The sequence below is a fragment of the Hyla sarda genome, unplaced genomic scaffold, assembly GCF_029499605.1.
Source record: "Hyla sarda isolate aHylSar1 unplaced genomic scaffold, aHylSar1.hap1 scaffold_2232, whole genome shotgun sequence".
Classification (NCBI taxonomy): Eukaryota; Metazoa; Chordata; class Amphibia; order Anura; family Hylidae; genus Hyla; species Hyla sarda.
Window position 1 is genome coordinate 28,989 of NW_026608909.1, and position 19,425 is coordinate 48,413.

General features: G+C 46.0%; 4 non-coding genes and 2 pseudogenes across 4 annotated transcripts; all 6 read right to left on the reverse strand.

Annotated features, from left to right (window-relative positions):
• Nucleotides 1-2,692: 2,692 nt before the first annotated feature.
• LOC130321169 (U2 spliceosomal RNA) lies at nucleotides 2,693-2,872 on the reverse strand (annotated as a pseudogene).
• A 693-nt stretch (nucleotides 2,873-3,565) lies between these two features.
• On the reverse strand, nucleotides 3,566-3,725 carry LOC130321172 (U2 spliceosomal RNA; annotated as a pseudogene).
• Nucleotides 3,726-10,349: 6,624 nt separating this feature from the next.
• Nucleotides 10,350-10,540, reverse strand: LOC130321173 (U2 spliceosomal RNA). Its single transcript, XR_008866940.1, has one exon. It is a non-coding gene; the product is annotated as a U2 spliceosomal RNA (small nuclear RNA).
• A 2,092-nt stretch (nucleotides 10,541-12,632) lies between these two features.
• LOC130321175 (U2 spliceosomal RNA) lies at nucleotides 12,633-12,822 on the reverse strand. The gene has a single exon (XR_008866942.1). It is a non-coding gene; the product is annotated as a U2 spliceosomal RNA (small nuclear RNA).
• A 2,105-nt stretch (nucleotides 12,823-14,927) lies between these two features.
• Nucleotides 14,928-15,117, reverse strand: LOC130321174 (U2 spliceosomal RNA). The gene has a single exon (XR_008866941.1). It is a non-coding gene; the product is annotated as a U2 spliceosomal RNA (small nuclear RNA).
• A 2,093-nt stretch (nucleotides 15,118-17,210) lies between these two features.
• LOC130321176 (U2 spliceosomal RNA) lies at nucleotides 17,211-17,400 on the reverse strand. The gene has a single exon (XR_008866943.1). It is a non-coding gene; the product is annotated as a U2 spliceosomal RNA (small nuclear RNA).
• Nucleotides 17,401-19,425: the final 2,025 nt, after the last annotated feature.

Genomic DNA, 19,425 nt, shown 5'->3' on the forward strand with positions numbered 1-19,425 from the left:
AATGCCAGTAGCATCCTCCTTCATTTTCACAAAAAACTTATGTTTCCCCGTCCATAGGTCTTCTGAATTCATCACCTTATGGGAATACTTAACAGAACTGCAGTATTTCCCCAAAAAGAGCTCAATATGGGACACAGTCACAAAGGGATTGTGCATACACACAACTAGAGGAATATCGCCACCAGTATACAACACTGTGACCGTGATCCCATCAAGCTCAGCAAGGTCTTGATTGCTTTTCAGCTTCTCAAAAAGATTCTGGCATGCATAAGCAGAGTCCAGAGTTAGGATGAAGCTGCCCTTCCGAGGATCTCTGAGACAGACGATGTTCTCTTTCTTCACCCCAAGAAGCTTGTAGAGAGTTTCTTTCACAAAATAAGAAAGTTGGACGAGTTCTTGTTTGTCTTCATCAACATCAAAGCGAAAGGAAAAACGAATCCGCGTTTCACCGGATGTAAGGTAACGGATGCGAACACCCATCTTGTCGATCGCCTTTTCGGTTCCTCGTAGCAGCCCCCCTTGGAAAAGGTAGGACAAACTCCCAGGATCCTCCTGACCAGACACTTGATCTAGCCAAAAGGCCGAGAAGCGATAACCGTGAAAGGGGCGGGCCCAACAAGGTCCCCTTCATGGGCACTATCACTGCTTGCTGTCAGGGAGGCTGCCAGACAATTTTCCATGCACACTCTGGGCTGGGGGGCAGTCAACCACCAGTACACACAGCAGAACCTAAACCCATACCATTATTGCTAAGCAGCAAGACAGGGGCCCATTGCACTCCCACGGGGCCTTTTTAAATGCAATCCATAACCCGGATTTGCCAGGAACCCTTCTTACTCCTCCTACTTGCATGTGACACTGGGCTTAGGATCTGCATAGGAAACACACACACAAGCACACACCTACCTTTGTTGCCTGCAGATGCCTCCTTGGCTGTCCCCAAACGGTATCAAACCAACACCCACGGGAAGCTGTAAGCATAGAGGACATGCCTGCACCCCATTGGACTTACCTGTGTGGGTTAAATCCGGGTTATTTGACAACCTATGGCGGTGATGGTTCTGCTCAGGCAGAGCAGTGCTGATGCTCCTCATAAAGCTGTCGCTGCTGTGAAGGTTCTAGGTGACATCACAAATCCCTATGGTTACATACACAACAAAGCTGGGTTGTTGTTGTTTACACTCTGCAAGGCCTGTGGAAGTGAGTGACATCATAGCACTGTAGTTCTGAGGGTTCAAGATGGATGCAACAATCTCCTGTTGCTTCTATGAAGGCCGTAATAGACGACATCACCAAACAGCTCCATAGTCACATACACAGCAAAGGAGAGATGTTGTTTACACCTAGTGATGTCAGTGGTATTGAGTGACATCACAGCACAGTGCTAAGGCTCCTGGGCCTGGACACAGCAGCGGCTGCAATATCTCAACGGAGAATACGTTTATATCTATGTGTGTGTGTGCGCATATATATATATATATATATATATATATATATATATATATATATATATATTTCTCCGCCGAAATCACTTTTAAACCCATTTCCACCTTTTTTTCCCTTCTCTTCCTCTTACTTTTTTTTCACGTTTTTTTACGTTTTTCTCCTTTTCGCCTCTTTTCTGGGCGTATTATTCTTCTTTTTCTTCTTTTTTTTCGTCTAATGCATACCCCATCAGTGCAGCAATGCTTATTCAATACCGCCAGCAGATGGAGACACTGGGGGATAATTTTCTAAGGATTTATACTGATTTTTCCTGTCTGAATTTGTCGCACAGAAAGTTGCAGGCCAAATATGTGTGACATTTCTGCGACTTTAGCTTCTAGAGCATTTTTACAACATTATACATAGGTGCTGAATACATAAAAAGCGACTGTTCAGCGACAGACAAGTCGCATCGGCTGAAAGTAGGCCAGAATGTCAGTCCATGTTGGAGCAGGTTTAGATACAGTCTAAAGCATAGATCTCAAAGTCTGTGCACAGAATTTAGCAAGGGCCTCGCACCTTCTGATGCATCAGGTAGGTGCACAATAGCATAGCCTAACCCTCTGTACTTTGGTCTATATTGATGCGGGACATAGACAGCCAGCTGATGACCAATCCATTAGTGCAATGGATGGCTGGAAGCATTTGTCTTTGCCTTTGCAATACCACAGAAGCAATGCATGGTCAATGTACAGCAATGACACACCTGTGTGAACAGCCAGGAGACCCCCCCCCCCCCCCCCCATGTTATGTTACATAGTTACATAGTTAGTACGGTCGAAAAAAGACATATGTCCATCACGTTCAACCAGGGAATTAAGGGGTAGGGGTGTGGCGCGATATTGGGGAAGGGATGAGATTTTATATTTCTTCATAAGCATTAATCTTATTTTGTCAATTAGGAACATTCAGCACCCACCCGCTATCAAGGCAGCTGCCTATCATGTCATGCCCTACCTGCACAGGTGTGCTGGCTACTCAAATGATCCAATTAAGGAGGCCATTTAGTCAGCAGCAGCAGAAGTCCTGTGCCTGGACGCTCCAACAGGGGCCAGACACAAGCAGAAGCAGAAGCAGCAGAAGCAGCAGCAGCACCACCTTTTGTTTTTTGGCTGCAGCAGCAGCAAGGCCCACAGGGCTGGCTAGCTGGCTAGCCAGCAAGCAGGTAGCAATGAAAGTAGGAATCTTTCTTTTTAACCCTGTAAGGGGGTGGTGCACTGTACCCGAAGATACTGCCATATCGGGTCAATGCATAGGGCGACGGAAGCAAGCTTCGAAATCGGCCCCCGTTCTCAAAAATCCATTTAATATATGGTCCCCAGATAGGGGACGTATCAGATATTAAACTGATAAGAACAGATTTTTTTTTTTTTTATCTAAAGCCGAGGAACGTGCTTTCGATTCACCCAAAGTGCAAGAAAAAGTGCAAACGTGTTACACTAAAAAAACGTGCACAAAGGATGCGGTCTATCGCAAGCCCTTCTCCGATAGGAGAGAGGCCCCCCAACAAACCTTACCCTTCACCTCCGGACCAAAAGGTACCTGCGAGGTTCCAGGTTCGATGTCCCTTTTCGCCGAAGCTACTAGGGGACCACAAATGCTCCCGGCATCCCCCTTGGCGTTGGCCAAGGTATCTGCCCGCAGAGCCGATTACGGTAGGTACCCTGCCAAAGCAGGAGTACCCGGGGTGTTTGCAGGGAGGTGCGGAACCTAATGGCCACACACACCTCCCCTAGACCGCCAGGAGGGACACCCAGAAGGGCTACCGCATCCTGACAAATCCTGTGAACACACAACACGCAAAAAGTGACACAGTGAGACAAAGAAGAAATAAATAAGTGAATGTGTGCAGATATACTGCCCGGACATCCGGCCGGATCTATAAAAATTTCTCTGATCCTAGCCAGAAGGCCGGGAATCAAGAGGTGAGTGCCACAAGGTGAAGAGATTATGGTGCCCGTGCTTCAACTCAGTGAGTCTATTCTCCCAGTGAGTTTCGGCACCTCGGGGTCACCACTCCCCGAGGCACAAAAGTACCTCGGCTCTAGACCCTCTCAGCCTCATGGCGAGACCCGGAGGGAACAGGTCACATCGGGGCAGCCGTCGAGCTGATTCCTCAGAACCAGCCCCGGAAAGCCCTGGTACACCTGCATCCTCCATGCAGCACCCATCCCAACCAGCATGAAAACTGATAAGAACAGATACTACACTTGATCTTAGCCAAAAGGCCGAGAAGCGATAACCGTGAAAGGGGCGGGCCCAACAAGGTCCCCTTCATGGGCACTATCACTGCTTGCTGTCAGGGAGGCTGCCAGACAATTTTCCATGCACACTCTGGGCTGGGGGGCAGTCAACCACCAGTACACACAGCAGAACCTAAACCCATACCATTATTGCTAAGCAGCAAGACAGGGGCCCATTGCACTCCCACGGGGCCTTTTTAAATGCAATCCATAACCCGGATTTGCCAGGAACCCTTCTTACTCCTCCTACTTGCATGTGACACTGGGCTTAGGATCTGCATAGGAAACACACACACAAGCACACACCTACCTTTGTTGCCTGCAGATGCCTCCTTGGCTGTCCCCAAACGGTATCAAACCAACACCCACGGGAAGCTGTAAGCATAGAGGACATGCCTGCACCCCATTGGACTTACCTGTGTGGGTTAAATCCGGGTTATTTGACAACCTATGGCGGTGATGGTTCTGCTCAGGCAGAGCAGTGCTGATGCTCCTCATAAAGCTGCCGCTGCTGTGAAGGTTCTAGGTGACATCACAAATCCCTATGGTTACATACACAACAAAGCTGGGTTGTTGTTGTTTACACTCTGCAAGGCCTGTGGAAGTGAGTGACATCATAGCACTGTAGTTCTGAGGGTTCAAGATGGATGCAACAATCTCCTGTTGCTTCTATGAAGGCCGTAAGAGACGACATCACCAAACAGCTCCATAGTCACATACACAGCAAAGGAGAGATGTTGTTTACACCTAGTGATGTCAGTGGTATTGAGTGACATCACAGCACAGTGCTAAGGCTCCTGGGCCTGGACACAGCAGCGGCTGCAATATCTCAACGGAGAATACGTTTATATCTATGTGTGTGTGTGCGCATATATATATATATATATATATATATATATATATATATATATATATATATTTCTCCGCCGAAATCACTTTTAAACCCATTTCCACCTTTTTTTCCCTTCTCTTCCTCTTACTTTTTTTTCACGTTTTTTTACGTTTTTCTCCTTTTCGCCTCTTTTCTGGGCGTATTATTCTTCTTTTTCTTCTTTTTTTTCGTCTAATGCATACCCCATCAGTGCAGCAATGCTTATTCAATACCGCCAGCAGATGGAGACACTGGGGGATAATTTTCTAAGGATTTATACTGATTTTTCCTGTCTGAATTTGTCGCACAGAAAGTTGCAGGCCAAATATGTGTGACATTTCTGCGACTTTAGCTTCTAGAGCATTTTTACAACATTATACTTAGGTGCTGAATACATAAAAAGCGACTGTTCAGCGACAGACAAGTCGCATCGGCTGAAAGTAGGCCAGAATGTCAGTCCATGTTGGAGCAGGTTTAGATACAGTCTAAAGCATAGATCTCAAAGTCTGTGCACAGAATTTAGCAAGGGCCTCGCACCTTCTGATGCATCAGGTAGGTGCACAATAGCATAGCCTAACCCTCTGTACTTTGGTCTATATTGATGCGGGACATAGACAGCCAGCTGATGACCAATCCATTAGTGCAATGGATGGCTGGAAGCATTTGTCTTTGCCTTTGCAATACCACAGAAGCAATGCATGGTCAATGTACAGCAATGACACACCTGTGTGAACAGCCAGGAGACCCCCCCCCCCCCCCCCCATGTTATGTTACATAGTTACATAGTTAGTACGGTCGAAAAAAGACATATGTCCATCACGTTCAACCAGGGAATTAAGGGGTAGGGGTGTGGCGCGATATTGGGGAAGGGATGAGATTTTATATTTCTTCATAAGCATTAATCTTATTTTGTCAATTAGGAACATTCAGCACCCACCCGCTATCAAGGCAGCTGCCTATCATGTCATGCCCTACCTGCACAGGTGTGCTGGCTACTCAAATGATCCAATTAAGGAGGCCATTTAGTCAGCAGCAGCAGAAGTCCTGTGCCTGGACGCTCCAACAGGGGCCAGACACAAGCAGAAGCAGAAGCAGCAGAAGCAGCAGCAGCACTAGACTTGTGCACTAGAAAAATTTTCGTTTAATTTCGTTTCGTTTTTTCGTTTTGGAAAAATTTTTCGGTTCGGCAATATTTTCGGTTTAGATTTTTCGGATACATTCGGTATTCGGGTATTCGTGTGTTGTTTTTTCGGATACATTCGGTATTCGGGTACATTCGGTAAATCTTTTTAGTCTTTTTTTGGACTTTAGCGATCCTAATAAATAATGGAGATACCTTTTTTATTAAAATTTCGCATGGTATCATAAAAAAATCATAATAAAAAAGATACAGTGGTGATGAAAAAAATTGTATCTAACGAAATGTATCTTTTTTATTATGAAATGTTTATTCATTTTTAAACAGGGATCAATTTATGTGAGCGGGTAAAGCACTAAAAATGTAGCCGACAATAATGAAAATGTAGTGTGTGCGTGTTTTTCACTTTTTTTTAAAACATTTTTTAGGTAGTACTACTACTCCCAGCATGGAACACACTCTTCCATGATGGGAGTAGTAGTTACCTGTACTAATTGACAGATTGCAGGGGTCCCTTGCGATCCTCTTGTATAATGTACAGATGCGGCAGGAGCTCTTCTATGGTCCCCTGCACTCACGTATATGTACACATATTCATATTTCCCGCAGAGCTGTGATTGGCCAGATGGTTCCAGCCAATCACAGCTCTCTGTGAGAAATAGGAATATGTGTATATATACGGCCGTGCAGGGGACCATAGGAGAGCGGCCGCCGCATTCATACATTATACTGGAGGATCGCAGCGGCTGTCAGGAGTGATACCTGCAGTGATCTTTCCTTTACTACAAGTACTAATACTCCCAAAATGGAGTACACTCTGCTCCATGCTGGGAGCTGTAGTACCTGCATTAATAGACAGATCGCAGCGGGTGTCAGAAGTTACACTCGCTGCCATATGTCTATTAATGCAGGTACTACAGCTCCCAGCATGGAGCAGAGTGTGCTCCATGTTGGGAGTATTAGTACCTGCAGTAAGGGACAGATCCCAGGGATGTCACTCCTCCTGACACCCGCTGCGATCCTCCTTATGTGAATGTCGGGATCAGCTGTTCTCAGGGCTACAGAGCCGGGAGAACAGCTGACGCTGAGCCGTAGGTATATATCGTATATCTACTGCCCAGCAAGAACTTACAGTGAGCCTGCAATGTGTATACAGTATACACATTGCTGGCTCACTTAACCCCTTGCTGAGCTGTGCGCTATGCGCAAGCCCAGCAAAGGAAGAGTTAACTTACACTGCTGGACAGTGTAGGTTAACCCTTTGGGCGGTATACACTATATACAGCTATCTATAGATAGCTGTATACAGTGTATACAGAAGACGAAGTCCAGCTTACTTCCCTCGAGTCCCGGGCCGGGTTTGTGTAGCTCCGCCCCCTAGTGATGACGTCATTAGGGGGCGGAGCTACAGAAGGGAACAAGGCTAGTTTATCTGAAGCTCTGTTCACATTGTACGTTTTGTATAATGTGAATAGACCCTTCTGGCAGTGTCTACCCAGACAGGGAGACTCCAGCTGTTGCTAAACTACAACTCCCAGAATGCCCAGACAGCCAAAGGCTGTCTGGGCATGCTGGGAGTTGTAGTTTTGCACCAATTGGTGGCTCCCTGTTTGGGTAGACATTGCATCATGGGTGCTCTCCCCAGCGGACAGCGCCAAAAATGTCATAACCAATTTTTTCTGTTTTTTTTTCTTCTCGTTTCAGATCCGTGTATGCAGAGGATTACTGCGGATTCGATGGATTACGGCGGATTATTATTTTTCCCTTTAATAAAATGGTTAACGAGGGCTGTGGGGGAGTGTTTTTTTAAATAAAATAATTTTTCCAATGTGTTGTGTTTTTTTTTTATTTTTATAAAATTTTCAGGGTTAGTAGCGGAAGCTGTCTTATTGACGGAATCCATTACTAGGCCAGGGCTTAGTGCTAGCCCCAAAAACAGCTAGCGCTAACCCCCAATTATTACCCCGGTACCCACCGCCACAGGGGTGCCGGGAAGAGCCGGTACCAACAGGCCCGGAGCGTCAAAAATGGCGCTCCTGGACCTAGGCGGTAACAGGCTGGCGTTATTTAGGCTGGGGAGGGCCAGTAACAATGGTCCTCACCCACCCTGGTAACGTCAGGCTGTTGCTGTTTGGTTGGTATAGTGCTGAGAATGAAAATACGGGGAACCCTATGCGTTTTTTTTTTAAATTTAAATAAAAAAATTAAAAAAAAAAAACGCATAGGGTTCCCCGTATTTTCATTCTCAGCCAGATACCAACCAAACAGCAACAGCCTGACGTTACCAGGGTGGGCGAGGACCATTGTTTTTGGCCCTCCCCAGCCTAAATAACGCCAGCCTGTTACCGCCTAGGCCCAGGAGCGCCATTTTGACGCTCCGGGCCTGTTGGTACCGGCTCTTCCCGGCACCCCTGTGGCGGTGGGTACCGGGGTAATAATTGGGGGTTAGCGCTAGCTGTTTTTGGGGCTAGCACTAAGCCCTGGCCTAGTAATGGATTCCGTCAATAAGACAGCGTCCACTACCAACCTTGAAAATTCAATAAAAAAAAAAAAAAAAAACACAACACATTGGAAAAATTATTTTATTTAAAAAAACACTCCCCCACAGCCCTCGTTAACCATTTTATTAAAGGAAAAAATAAATAATCCGCCGTAATCCATCGAATCCGCAGTAATCCTCTGCATACACGGATCTGAAACGAGAAGAAAAAAACACAAAAAATTGGTTATGACATTTTTGGCGCTGTCCGCTGGGGAGAGCACCCATGATGCAATGTCTACCCAAACAGGGAGCCACCAATTGGTGCAAAACTATAACTCCCAGCATGCCCAGACAGCCTTTGGCTGTCTGGGCATGCTGGGAGTTGTAGTTTAGCAACAGCTGGAGTCTCCCTGTCTGGGTAGACACTGCCAGAAGGGTCTGTTCACATTATACAAAACGTACAATGTGAACAGAGCTTCAGATTAATTAGCCTTGTTCCCTTCTGTAGCCCCGCCCCTAATTACGTCATCACTAGGGGGCGGAGCTACACGAACCCCGTCCGGGACTCGAGGGAAGTAAGCTGGACTTCGTCTTCTGTATACACTGTATACAGCTATCTATAGATAGCTGTATATAGTGTATACCGCCCAAAGGGTTAACCTACACTGTCCAGCAGTGTAAGTTAACTCTTCCCTTGCTGGGCTTGCGCATAGCGCACAGCTCAGCAAGGGGTTAAGTGAGCCAGCAATGTGTATACTGTCTACACATTGCAGGCTCACTGTAAGTTCTTGCTGGGCAGTAGATATACGATATATACCTACGGCTCAGCATCAGCTGTTCTCCCGGCTCTGTAGCCCTGAGAACAGCTGATCCCGACATTCACATAAGGACGATCGCAGCAGGTGTCAGGAGGAGTGACATCCCTGGGATCTGTCCCTTACTGCAGGTACTAATACTCCCAACATGGAGCACACTCTGCTCCATGCTGGGAGCTGTAGTACCTGCATTAATAGACATATGGCAGCGAGTGTAACTTCTGACACCCGCTGCGATCTGTCTATTAATACAGGTACTACAGTTCCCAGCATGGAGCAGAGTGTACTCCATGTTGGGAGTATTAGTACTTGTAGTAAAGGAAAGATCACTGCGGGTATCACTCCTGACACCCGCTGCGATCCTCCAGTATAATGTATGAATGCAGCGGCCGCTCTCCTATGGTCCCCTGCACGGCCGTATATATACACATATTCCTATTTCTCACAGAGAGCTGTGATTGTCTGGAACCATCTGGCCAATCACAGCTCTGCGGGAAATATGAATATGTGTACATATACGTGAGTGCAGGGGACCATAGAAGAGCGGCCGCCGCATCTATACATTATACAAGAGAATCGCAAGGGACCCCTGCGATCTGTCAATTAGTACAGGTAACTACTACTCCCATCATGGAAGAGTGTGTTCCATGCTGGGAGTAGTAGTACTACCTAAAAAATGTTTTAAAAAAAAGTGAAAAACACGCACACTCTACATTTTCATTATTGTCGGCTACATTTTTAGTGCTTTACCCGCTCACATAAATTGATCCCTGTTTAAAAATGAATAAACATTTCATAATAAAAATGATACATTTCATTAGATACAATTTTTTCCATCACCACTGTATCTTTTTTATTATGATTTTTTTATGATACCCTACGAAATTTTTATAAAAAAGGTATCTCCATAATTTTTTAGGATCGCTAAAGTCCAAAAAAAGAATAAAAATATTTACCGAATGTACCCGAATACCGAATGTATGCGAAAAATCAAACTATATTCGTTCGTTTACGGATAACGAATGCATTATTGTCGGGAAATAACGAATGTATTCGTTACTTTGCTATTCGTATTATCGTGGCTATTCGGGAATGTTCAAAATATGTTTTCGTGCATTCGGATCGGTCCGAATGCACGAAAACGGTAAAATTCGTTAATTTAGACATTCGTGCCGAACCGAATTGCACATGTCTAAGCAGCACCACCTTTTGTTTTTTGGCTGCAGCAGCAGCAAGGCCCACAGGGCTGGCTAGCTGGCTAGCCAGCAAGCAGGTAGCAATGAAAGTAGGAATCTTTCTTTTTAACCCTGTAAGGGGGTGGTGCACTGTACCCGAAGATACTGCCATATCAGGTCAATGCATAGGGCGACGGAAGCAAGCTTCGAAATCGGCCCCCGTTCTCAAAAATCCATTTAATATATGGTCCCCAGATAGGGGACGTATCAGATATTAAACTGATAAGAACAGATACTACACTTGATCTTAGCCAAAAGGCCGAGAAGCGATAACCGTGAAAGGGGCGGGCCCAACAAGGTCCCCTTCATGGGCACTATCACTGCTTGCTGTCAGGGAGGCTGCCAGACAATTTTCCATGCACACTCTGGGCTGGGGGGCAGTCAACCACCAGTACACACAGCAGAACCTAAACCCATACCATTATTGCTAAGCAGCAAGACAGGGGCCCATTGCACTCCCACGGGGCCTTTTTAAATGCAATCCATAACCCGGATTTGCCAGGAACCCTTCTTACTCCTCCTACTTGCATGTGACACTGGGCTTAGGATCTGCATAGGAAACACACACACAAGCACACACCTACCTTTGTTGCCTGCAGATGCCTCCTTGGCTGTCCCCAAACGGTATCAAACCAACACCCACGGGAAGCTGTAAGCATAGAGGACATGCCTGCACCCCATTGGACTTACCTGTGTGGGTTAAATCCGGGTTATTTGACAACCTATGGCGGTGATGGTTCTGCTCAGGCAGAGCAGTGCTGATGCTCCTCATAAAGCTGTCGCTGCTGTGAAGGTTCTAGGTGACATCACAAATCCCTATGGTTACATACACAACAAAGCTGGGTTGTTGTTGTTTACACTCTGCAAGGCCTGTGGAAGTGAGTGACATCATAGCACTGTAGTTCTGAGGGTTCAAGATGGATGCAACAATCTCCTGTTGCTTCTATGAAGGCCGTAATAGACGACATCACCAAACAGCTCCATAGTCACATACACAGCAAAGGAGAGATGTTGTTTACACCTAGTGATGTCAGTGGTATTGAGTGACATCACAGCACAGTGCTAAGGCTCCTGGGCCTGGACACAGCAGCGGCTGCAATATCTCAACGGAGAATACGTTTATATCTATGTGTGTGTGTGCGCATATATATATATATATATATATATATATATATATATATATATATATTTCTCCGCCGAAATCACTTTTAAACCCATTTCCACCTTTTTTTCCCTTCTCTTCCTCTTACTTTTTTTTCACGTTTTTTTACGTTTTTCTCCTTTTCGCCTCTTTTCTGGGCGTATTATTCTTCTTTTTCTTCTTTTTTTTCGTCTAATGCATACCCCATCAGTGCAGCAATGCTTATTCAATACCGCCAGCAGATGGAGACACTGGGGGATAATTTTCTAAGGATTTATACTGATTTTTCCTGTCTGAATTTGTCGCACAGAAGTTGCAGGCCAAATATGTGTGACATTTCTGCGACTTTAGCTTCTAGAGCATTTTTACAACATTATACATAGGTGCTGAATACATAAAAAGCGACTGTTCAGCGACAGACAAGTCGCATCGGCTGAAAGTAGGCCAGAATGTCAGTCCATGTTGAGCAGGTTTAGATACAGTCTAAAGCATAGATCTCAAAGTCTGTGCACAGAATTAGCAAGGGCCTCGCACCTTCTGATGCATCAGGTAGGTGCACAATAGCATAGCCTAACCCTCTGTACTTTGGTCTATATTGATGCGGGACATAGACAGCCAGCTGATGACCAATCCATTAGTGCAATGGATGGCTGGAAGCATTTGTCTTTGCCTTTGCAATACCACAGAAGCAATGCATGGTCAATGTACAGCAATGACACACCTGTGTGAACAGCCAGGAGACCCCCCCCCCCCCCCCCCCATGTTATGTTACATAGTTACATAGTTAGTACGGTCGAAAAAAGACATATGTCCATCACGGTCAACCAGGGAATTAAGGGGTAGGGGTGTGGCGCGATATTGGGGAAGGGATGAGATTTTATATTTCTTCATAAGCATTAATCTTATTTTGTCAATTAGGAACATTCAGCACCCACCCGCTATCAAGGCAGCTGCCTATCATGTCATGCCCTACCTGCACAGGTGTGCTGGCTACTCAAATGATCCAATTAAGGAGGCCATTTAGTCAGCAGCAGCAGAAGTCCTGTGCCTGGACGCTCCAACAGGGGCCAGACACAAGCAGAAGCAGAAGCAGCAGAAGCAGCAGCAGCACCACCTTTTGTTTTTGGCTGCAGCAGCAGCAAGGCCCACAGGGCTGGCTAGCTGGCTAGCCAGCAAGCAGGTAGCAATGAAAGTAGGAATCTTTCTTTTTAACCCTGTAAGGGGGTGGTGCACTGTACCCGAAGATACTGCCATATCGGGTCAATGCATAGGGCGACGGAAGCAAGCTTCGAAATCGGCCCCCGTTCTCAAAATCCATTTAATATATGGTCCCCAGATAGGGGACGTATCAGATATTAAACTGATAAGAACAGATACTACACTTGATCTTAGCCAAAAGGCCGAGAAGCGATAACCGTGAAAGGGGCGGGCCCAACAAGGTCCCCTTCATGGGCACTATCACTGCTTGCTGTCAGGGAGGCTGCCAGACAATTTTCCATGCACACTCTGGGCTGGGGGGCAGTCAACCACCAGTACACACAGCAGAACCTAAACCCATACCATTATTGCTAAGCAGCAAGACAGGGGCCCATTGCACTCCCACGGGGCCTTTTTAAATGCAATCCATAACCCGGATTTGCCAGGAACCCTTCTTACTCCTCCTACTTGCATGTGACACTGGGCTTAGGATCTGCATAGGAAACACACACACAAGCACACACCTACCTTTGTTGCCTGCAGATGCCTCCTTGGCTGTCCCCAAACGGTATCAAACCAACACCCACGGGAAGCTGTAAGCATAGAGGACATGCCTGCACCCCATTGGACTTACCTGTGTGGGTTAAATCCGGGTTATTTGACAACCTATGGCGGTGATGGTTCTGCTCAGGCAGAGCAGTGCTGATGCTCCTCATAAAGCTGTCGCTGCTGTGAAGGTTCTAGGTGACATCACAAATCCCTATGGTTACATACACAACAAAGCTGGGTTGTTGTTGTTTACACTCTGCAAGGCCTGTGGAAGTGAGTGACATCATAGCACTGTAGTTCTGAGGGTTCAAGATGGATGCAACAATCTCCTGTTGCTTCTATGAAGGCCGTAATAGACGACATCACCAAACAGCTCCATAGTCACATACACAGCAAAGGAGAGATGTTGTTTACACCTAGTGATGTCAGTGGTATTGAGTGACATCACAGCACAGTGCTAAGGCTCCTGGGCCTGGACACAGCAGCGGCTGCAATATCTCAACGGAGAATACGTTTATATCTATGTGTGTGTGTGCGCATATATATATATATATATATATATATATATATATATATATATATATATATATATTTCTCCGCCGAAATCACTTTTAAACCCATTTCCACCTTTTTTTCCCTTCTCTTCCTCTTACTTTTTTTTTCACGTTTTTTTACGTTTTTCTCCTTTTCGCCTCTTTTCTGGGCGTATTATTCTTCTTTTTCTTCTTTTTTTCGTCTAATGCATACCCCATCAGTGCAGCAATGCTTATTCAATACCGCCAGCAGATGGAGACACTGGGGGATAATTTTCTAAGGATTTATACTGATTTTTCCTGTCTGAATTTGTCGCACAGAAAGTTGCAGGCCAAATATGTGTGACATTTCTGCGACTTTAGCTTCTAGAGCATTTTACAACATTATACATAGGTGCTGAATACATAAAAAGCGACTGTTCAGCGACAGACAAGTCGCATCGGCTGAAAGTAGGCCAGAATGTCAGTCCATGTTGGAGCAGGTTTAGATACAGTCTAAAGCATAGATCTCAAAGTCTGTGCACAGAATTTAGCAAGGGCCTCGCACCTTCTGATGCATCAGGTAGGTGCACAATAGCATAGCCTAACCCTCTGTACTTTGGTCTATATTGATGCGGGACATAGACAGCCAGCTGATGACCAATCCATTAGTGCAATGGATGGCTGGAAGCATTTGTCTTTGCCTTTGCAATACCACAGAAGCAATGCATGGTCAATGTACAGCAATGACACACCTGTGTGAACAGCCAGGAGACCCCCCCCCCCCCCCCCCCCCCCATGTTATGTTACATAGTTACATAGTTAGTACGGTCGAAAAAGACATATGTCCATCACGTTCAACCAGGGAATTAAGGGGTAGGGGTGTGGCGCGATATTGGGGAAGGGATGAGATTTTATATTTCTTCATAAGCATTAATCTTATTTTGTCAATTAGGAACATTCAGCACCCACCCGCTATCAAGGCAGCTGCCTATCATGTCATGCCCTACCTGCACAGGTGTGCTGGCTACTCAAATGATCCAATTAAGGAGGCCATTTAGTCAGCAGCAGCAGAAGTCCTGTGCCTGGACGCTCCAACAGGGGCCAGACACAAGCAGAAGCAGAAGCAGCAGAAGCAGCAGCAGCACCACCTTTTGTTTTTTGGCTGCAGCAGCAGCAAGGCCCACAGGGCTGGCTAGCTGGCTAGCCAGCAAGCAGGTAGCAATGAAGTAGGAATCTTTCTTTTTAACCCTGTAAGGGGGTGGTGCACTGTACCCGAAGATACTGCCATATCGGGTCAATGCATAGGGCGACGGAAGCAAGCTTCGAAATCGGCCCCGTTCTCAAAAATCCATTTAATATATGGTCCCCAGATAGGGGACGTATCAGATATTAAACTGATAAGAACAGATACTACACTTGATCTTAGCCAAAAGGCCGAGAAGCGATAACCGTGAAAGGGGCGGGCCCAACAAGGTCCCCTTCATGGGCACTATCACTGCTTGCTGTCAGGGAGGCTGCCAGACAATTTTCCATGCACACTCTGGGCTGGGGGGCAGTCAACCACCAGTACACACAGCAGAACCTAAACCCATACCATTATTGCTAAGCAGCAAGACAGGGGCCCATTGCACTCCCACGGGGCCTTTTTAAATGCAATCCATAACCCGGATTTGCCAGGAACCCTTCTTACTCCTCCTACTTGCATGTGACACTGGGCTTAGGATCTGCATAGGAAACACACACACAAGCACACACCTACCTTTGTTGCCTGCAGATGCCTCCTTGGCTGTCCCCAAACGGTATCAAACCAACACCCACGGGAAGCTGTAAGCATAGAGGACATGCCTGCACCCCATTGACTTACCTGTGTGGGTTAAATCCGGGTTATTTGACAACCTATGGCGGTGATGGTTCTGCTCAGGCAGAGCAGTGCTGATGCTCCTCATAAAGCTGTCGCTGCTGTGAAGGTTCTAGGTGACATCACAAATCCCTATGGTTACATACACAACAAAGCTGGGTTGTTGTTGTTTACACTCTGCAAGGCCTGTGGAAGTGAGTGACATCATAGCACTGTAGTTCTGAGGGTTCAAGATGGATGCAACAATCTCCTGTTGCTTCTATGAAGGCCGTAATAGACGACATCACCAAACAGCTCCATAGTCACATACACAGCAAAGGAGAGATGTTGTTTACACCTAGTGATGTCAGTGGTATTGAGTGACATCACAGCACAGTGCTAAGGCTCCTGGGCCTGGACACAGCAGCGGCTGCAATATCTCAACGGAGAATACGTTTATATCTATGTGTGTGTGTGCGCATATATATATATATATATATATATATATATATATATATATATATATATTTCTCCGCCGAAATCACTTTTAAACCCATTTCCACCTTTTTTCCCTTCTCTTCCTCTTACTTTTTTTTCACGTTTTTTTACGTTTTTCTCCTTTTCGCCTCTTTTCTGGGCGTATTATTCTTCTTTTTCTTCTTTTTTTTCGTCTAATGCATACCCCATCAGTGCAGCAATGCTTATTCAATACCGCCAGCAGATGGAGACACTGGGGGATAATTTTCTAAGGATTTATACTGATTTTCCTGTCTGAATTTGTCGCACAGAAAGTTGCAGGCCAAATATGTGTGACATTTCTGCGACTTTAGCTTCTAGAGCATTTTTACAACATTATACATAGGTGCTGAATACATAAAAAGCGACTGTTCAGCGACAGACAAGTCGCATCGGCTGAAAGTAGGCCAGAATGTCAGTCCATGTTGGAGCAGGTTTAGATACAGTCTAAAGCATAGATCTCAAAGTCTGTGCACAGATTTAGCAAGGGCCTCGCACCTTCTGATGCATCAGGTAGGTGCACAATAGCATAGCCTAACCCTCTGTACTTTGGTCTATATTGATGCGGGACATAGACAGCCAGCTGATGACCAATCCATTAGTGCAATGGATGGCTGGAAGCATTTGTCTTTGCCTTTGCAATACCACAGAAGCAATGCATGGTCAATGTACAGCAATGACACACCTGTGTGAACAGCCAGGAGACCCCCCCCCCCCCCCCCCATGTTATGTTACATAGTTACATAGTTAGTACGGTCGAAAAAAGACATATGTCCATCACGTTCAACCAGGGAATTAAGGGGTAGGGGTGTGGCGCGATATTGGGGAAGGGATGAGATTTTATATTTCTTCATAAGCATTAATCTTATTTTGTCAATTAGGAACATTCAGCACCCACCCGCTATCAAGGCAGCTGCCTATCATGTCATGCCCTACCTGCACAGGTGTGCTGGCTACTCAAATGATCCAATTAAGGAGGCCATTTAGTCAGCAGCAGCAGAAGTCCTGTGCCTGGACGCTCCAACAGGGGCCAGACACAAGCAGAAGCAGAAGCAGCAGAAGCAGCAGCAGCACCACCTTTTGTTTTTTGGCTGCAGCAGCAGCAAGGCCCACAGGGCTGGCTAGCTGGCTAGCCAGCAAGCAGGTAGCAATGAAAGTAGGAATCTTTCTTTTTAACCCTGTAAGGGGGTGGTGCACTGTACCCGAAGATACTGCCATATCGGGTCAATGCATAGGGCGACGGAAGCAAGCTTCGAAATCGGCCCCCGTTCTCAAAATCCATTTAATATATGGTCCCCAGATAGGGGACGTATCAGATATTAAACTGATAAGAACAGATACTACACTTGATCTTAGCCAAAAGGCCGAGAAGCGATAACCGTGAAAGGGGCGGGCCCAACAAGGTCCCCTTCATGGGCACTATCACTGCTTGCTGTCAGGGAGGCTGCCAGACAATTTTCCATGCACACTCTGGGCTGGGGGGCAGTCAACCACCAGTACACACAGCAGAACCTAAACCCATACCATTATTGCTAAGCAGCAAGACAGGGGCCCATTGCACTCCCACGGGGCCTTTTTAAATGCAATCCATAACCCGGATTTGCCAGGAACCCTTCTTACTCCTCCTACTTGCATGTGACACTGGGCTTAGGATCTGCATAGGAAACACACACACAAGCACACACCTACCTTTGTTGCCTGCAGATGCCTCCTTGGCTGTCCCCAAACGGTATCAAACCAACACCCACGGGAAGCTGTAAGCATAGAGGACATGCCTGCACCCCATTGGACTTACCTGTGTGGGTTAAATCCGGGTTATTTGACAACCTATGGCGGTGATGGTTCTGCTCAGGCAGAGCAGTGCTGATGCTCCTCATAAAGCTGTCGCTGCTGTGAAGGTTCTAGGTGACATCACAAATCCCTATGGTTACATACACAACAAAGCTGGGTTGTTGTTGTTTACACTCTGCAAGGCCTGTGGAAGTGAGTGACATCATAGCACTGTAGTTCTGAGGGTTCAAGATGGATGCAACAATCTCCTGTTGCTTCTATGAAGGCCGTAATAGACGACATCACCAAACAGCTCCATAGTCACATACACAGCAAAGGAGAGATGTTGTTTACACCTAGTGATGTCAGTGGTATTGAGTGACATCACAGCACAGTGCTAAGGCTCCTGGGCCTGGACACAGCAGCGGCTGCAATATCTCAACGGAGAATACGTTTATATCTATGTGTGTGTGAGTGTGTGCGCATATATATATATATATATATATATATATATATATATATATATTTCTCCGCCGAAATCACTTTTAAACCCATTTCCACCTTTTTTTCCCTTCTCTTCCTCTTACTTTTTTTTCACGTTTTTTTACGTTTTTCTCCTTTTCGCCTCTTTTCTGGGCGTATTATTCTTCTTTTTCTTCTTTTTTTTCGTCTAATGCATACCCCATCAGTGCAGCAATGCTTATTCAATACCGCCAGCAGATGGAGACACTGGGGGATAATTTTCTAAGGATTTATACTGATTTTTCCTGTCTGAATTTGTCGCACAGAAAGTTGCAGGCCAAATATGTGTGACATTTCTGCGACTTTAGCTTCTAGAGCATTTTTACAACATTATACATAGGTGCTGAATACATAAAAAGCGACTGTTCAGCGACAGACAAGTCGCATCGGCTGAAAGTAGGCCAGAATGTCAGTCCATGTTGGAGCAGGTTTAGATACAGTCTAAAGCATAGATCTCAAAGTCTGTGCACAGAATTTAGCAAGGGCCTCGCACCTTCTGATGCATCAGGTAGGTGCACAATAGCATAGCCTAACCCTCTGTACTTTGGTCTATATTGATGCGGGACATAGACAGCCAGCTGATGACCAATCCATTAGTGCAATGGATGGCTGGAAGCATTTGTCTTTGCCTTTGCAATACCACAGAAGCAATGCATGGTCAATGTACAGCAATGACACACCTGTGTGAACAGCCAGGAGACCCCCCCCCATGTTATGTTACATAGTTACATAGTTAGTACGGTCGAAAAAAGACATATGTCCATCACGTTCAACCAGGGAATTAAGGGGTAGGGGTGTGGCGCGATATTGGGGAAGGGATGAGATTTTATATTTCTTCATAAGCATTAATCTTATTTTGTCAATTAGGAACATTCAGCACCCACCCGCTATCAAGGCAGCTGCCTATCATGTCATGCCCTACCTGCACAGGTGTGCTGGCTACTCAAATGATCCAATTAAGGAGGCCATTTAGTCAGCAGCAGCAGAAGTCCTGTGCCTGGACGCTCCAACAGGGGCCAGACACAAGCAGAAGCAGAAGCAGCAGAAGCAGCAGCAGCACCACCTTTTGTTTTTTGGCTGCAGCAGCAGCAAGGCCCACAGGGCTGGCT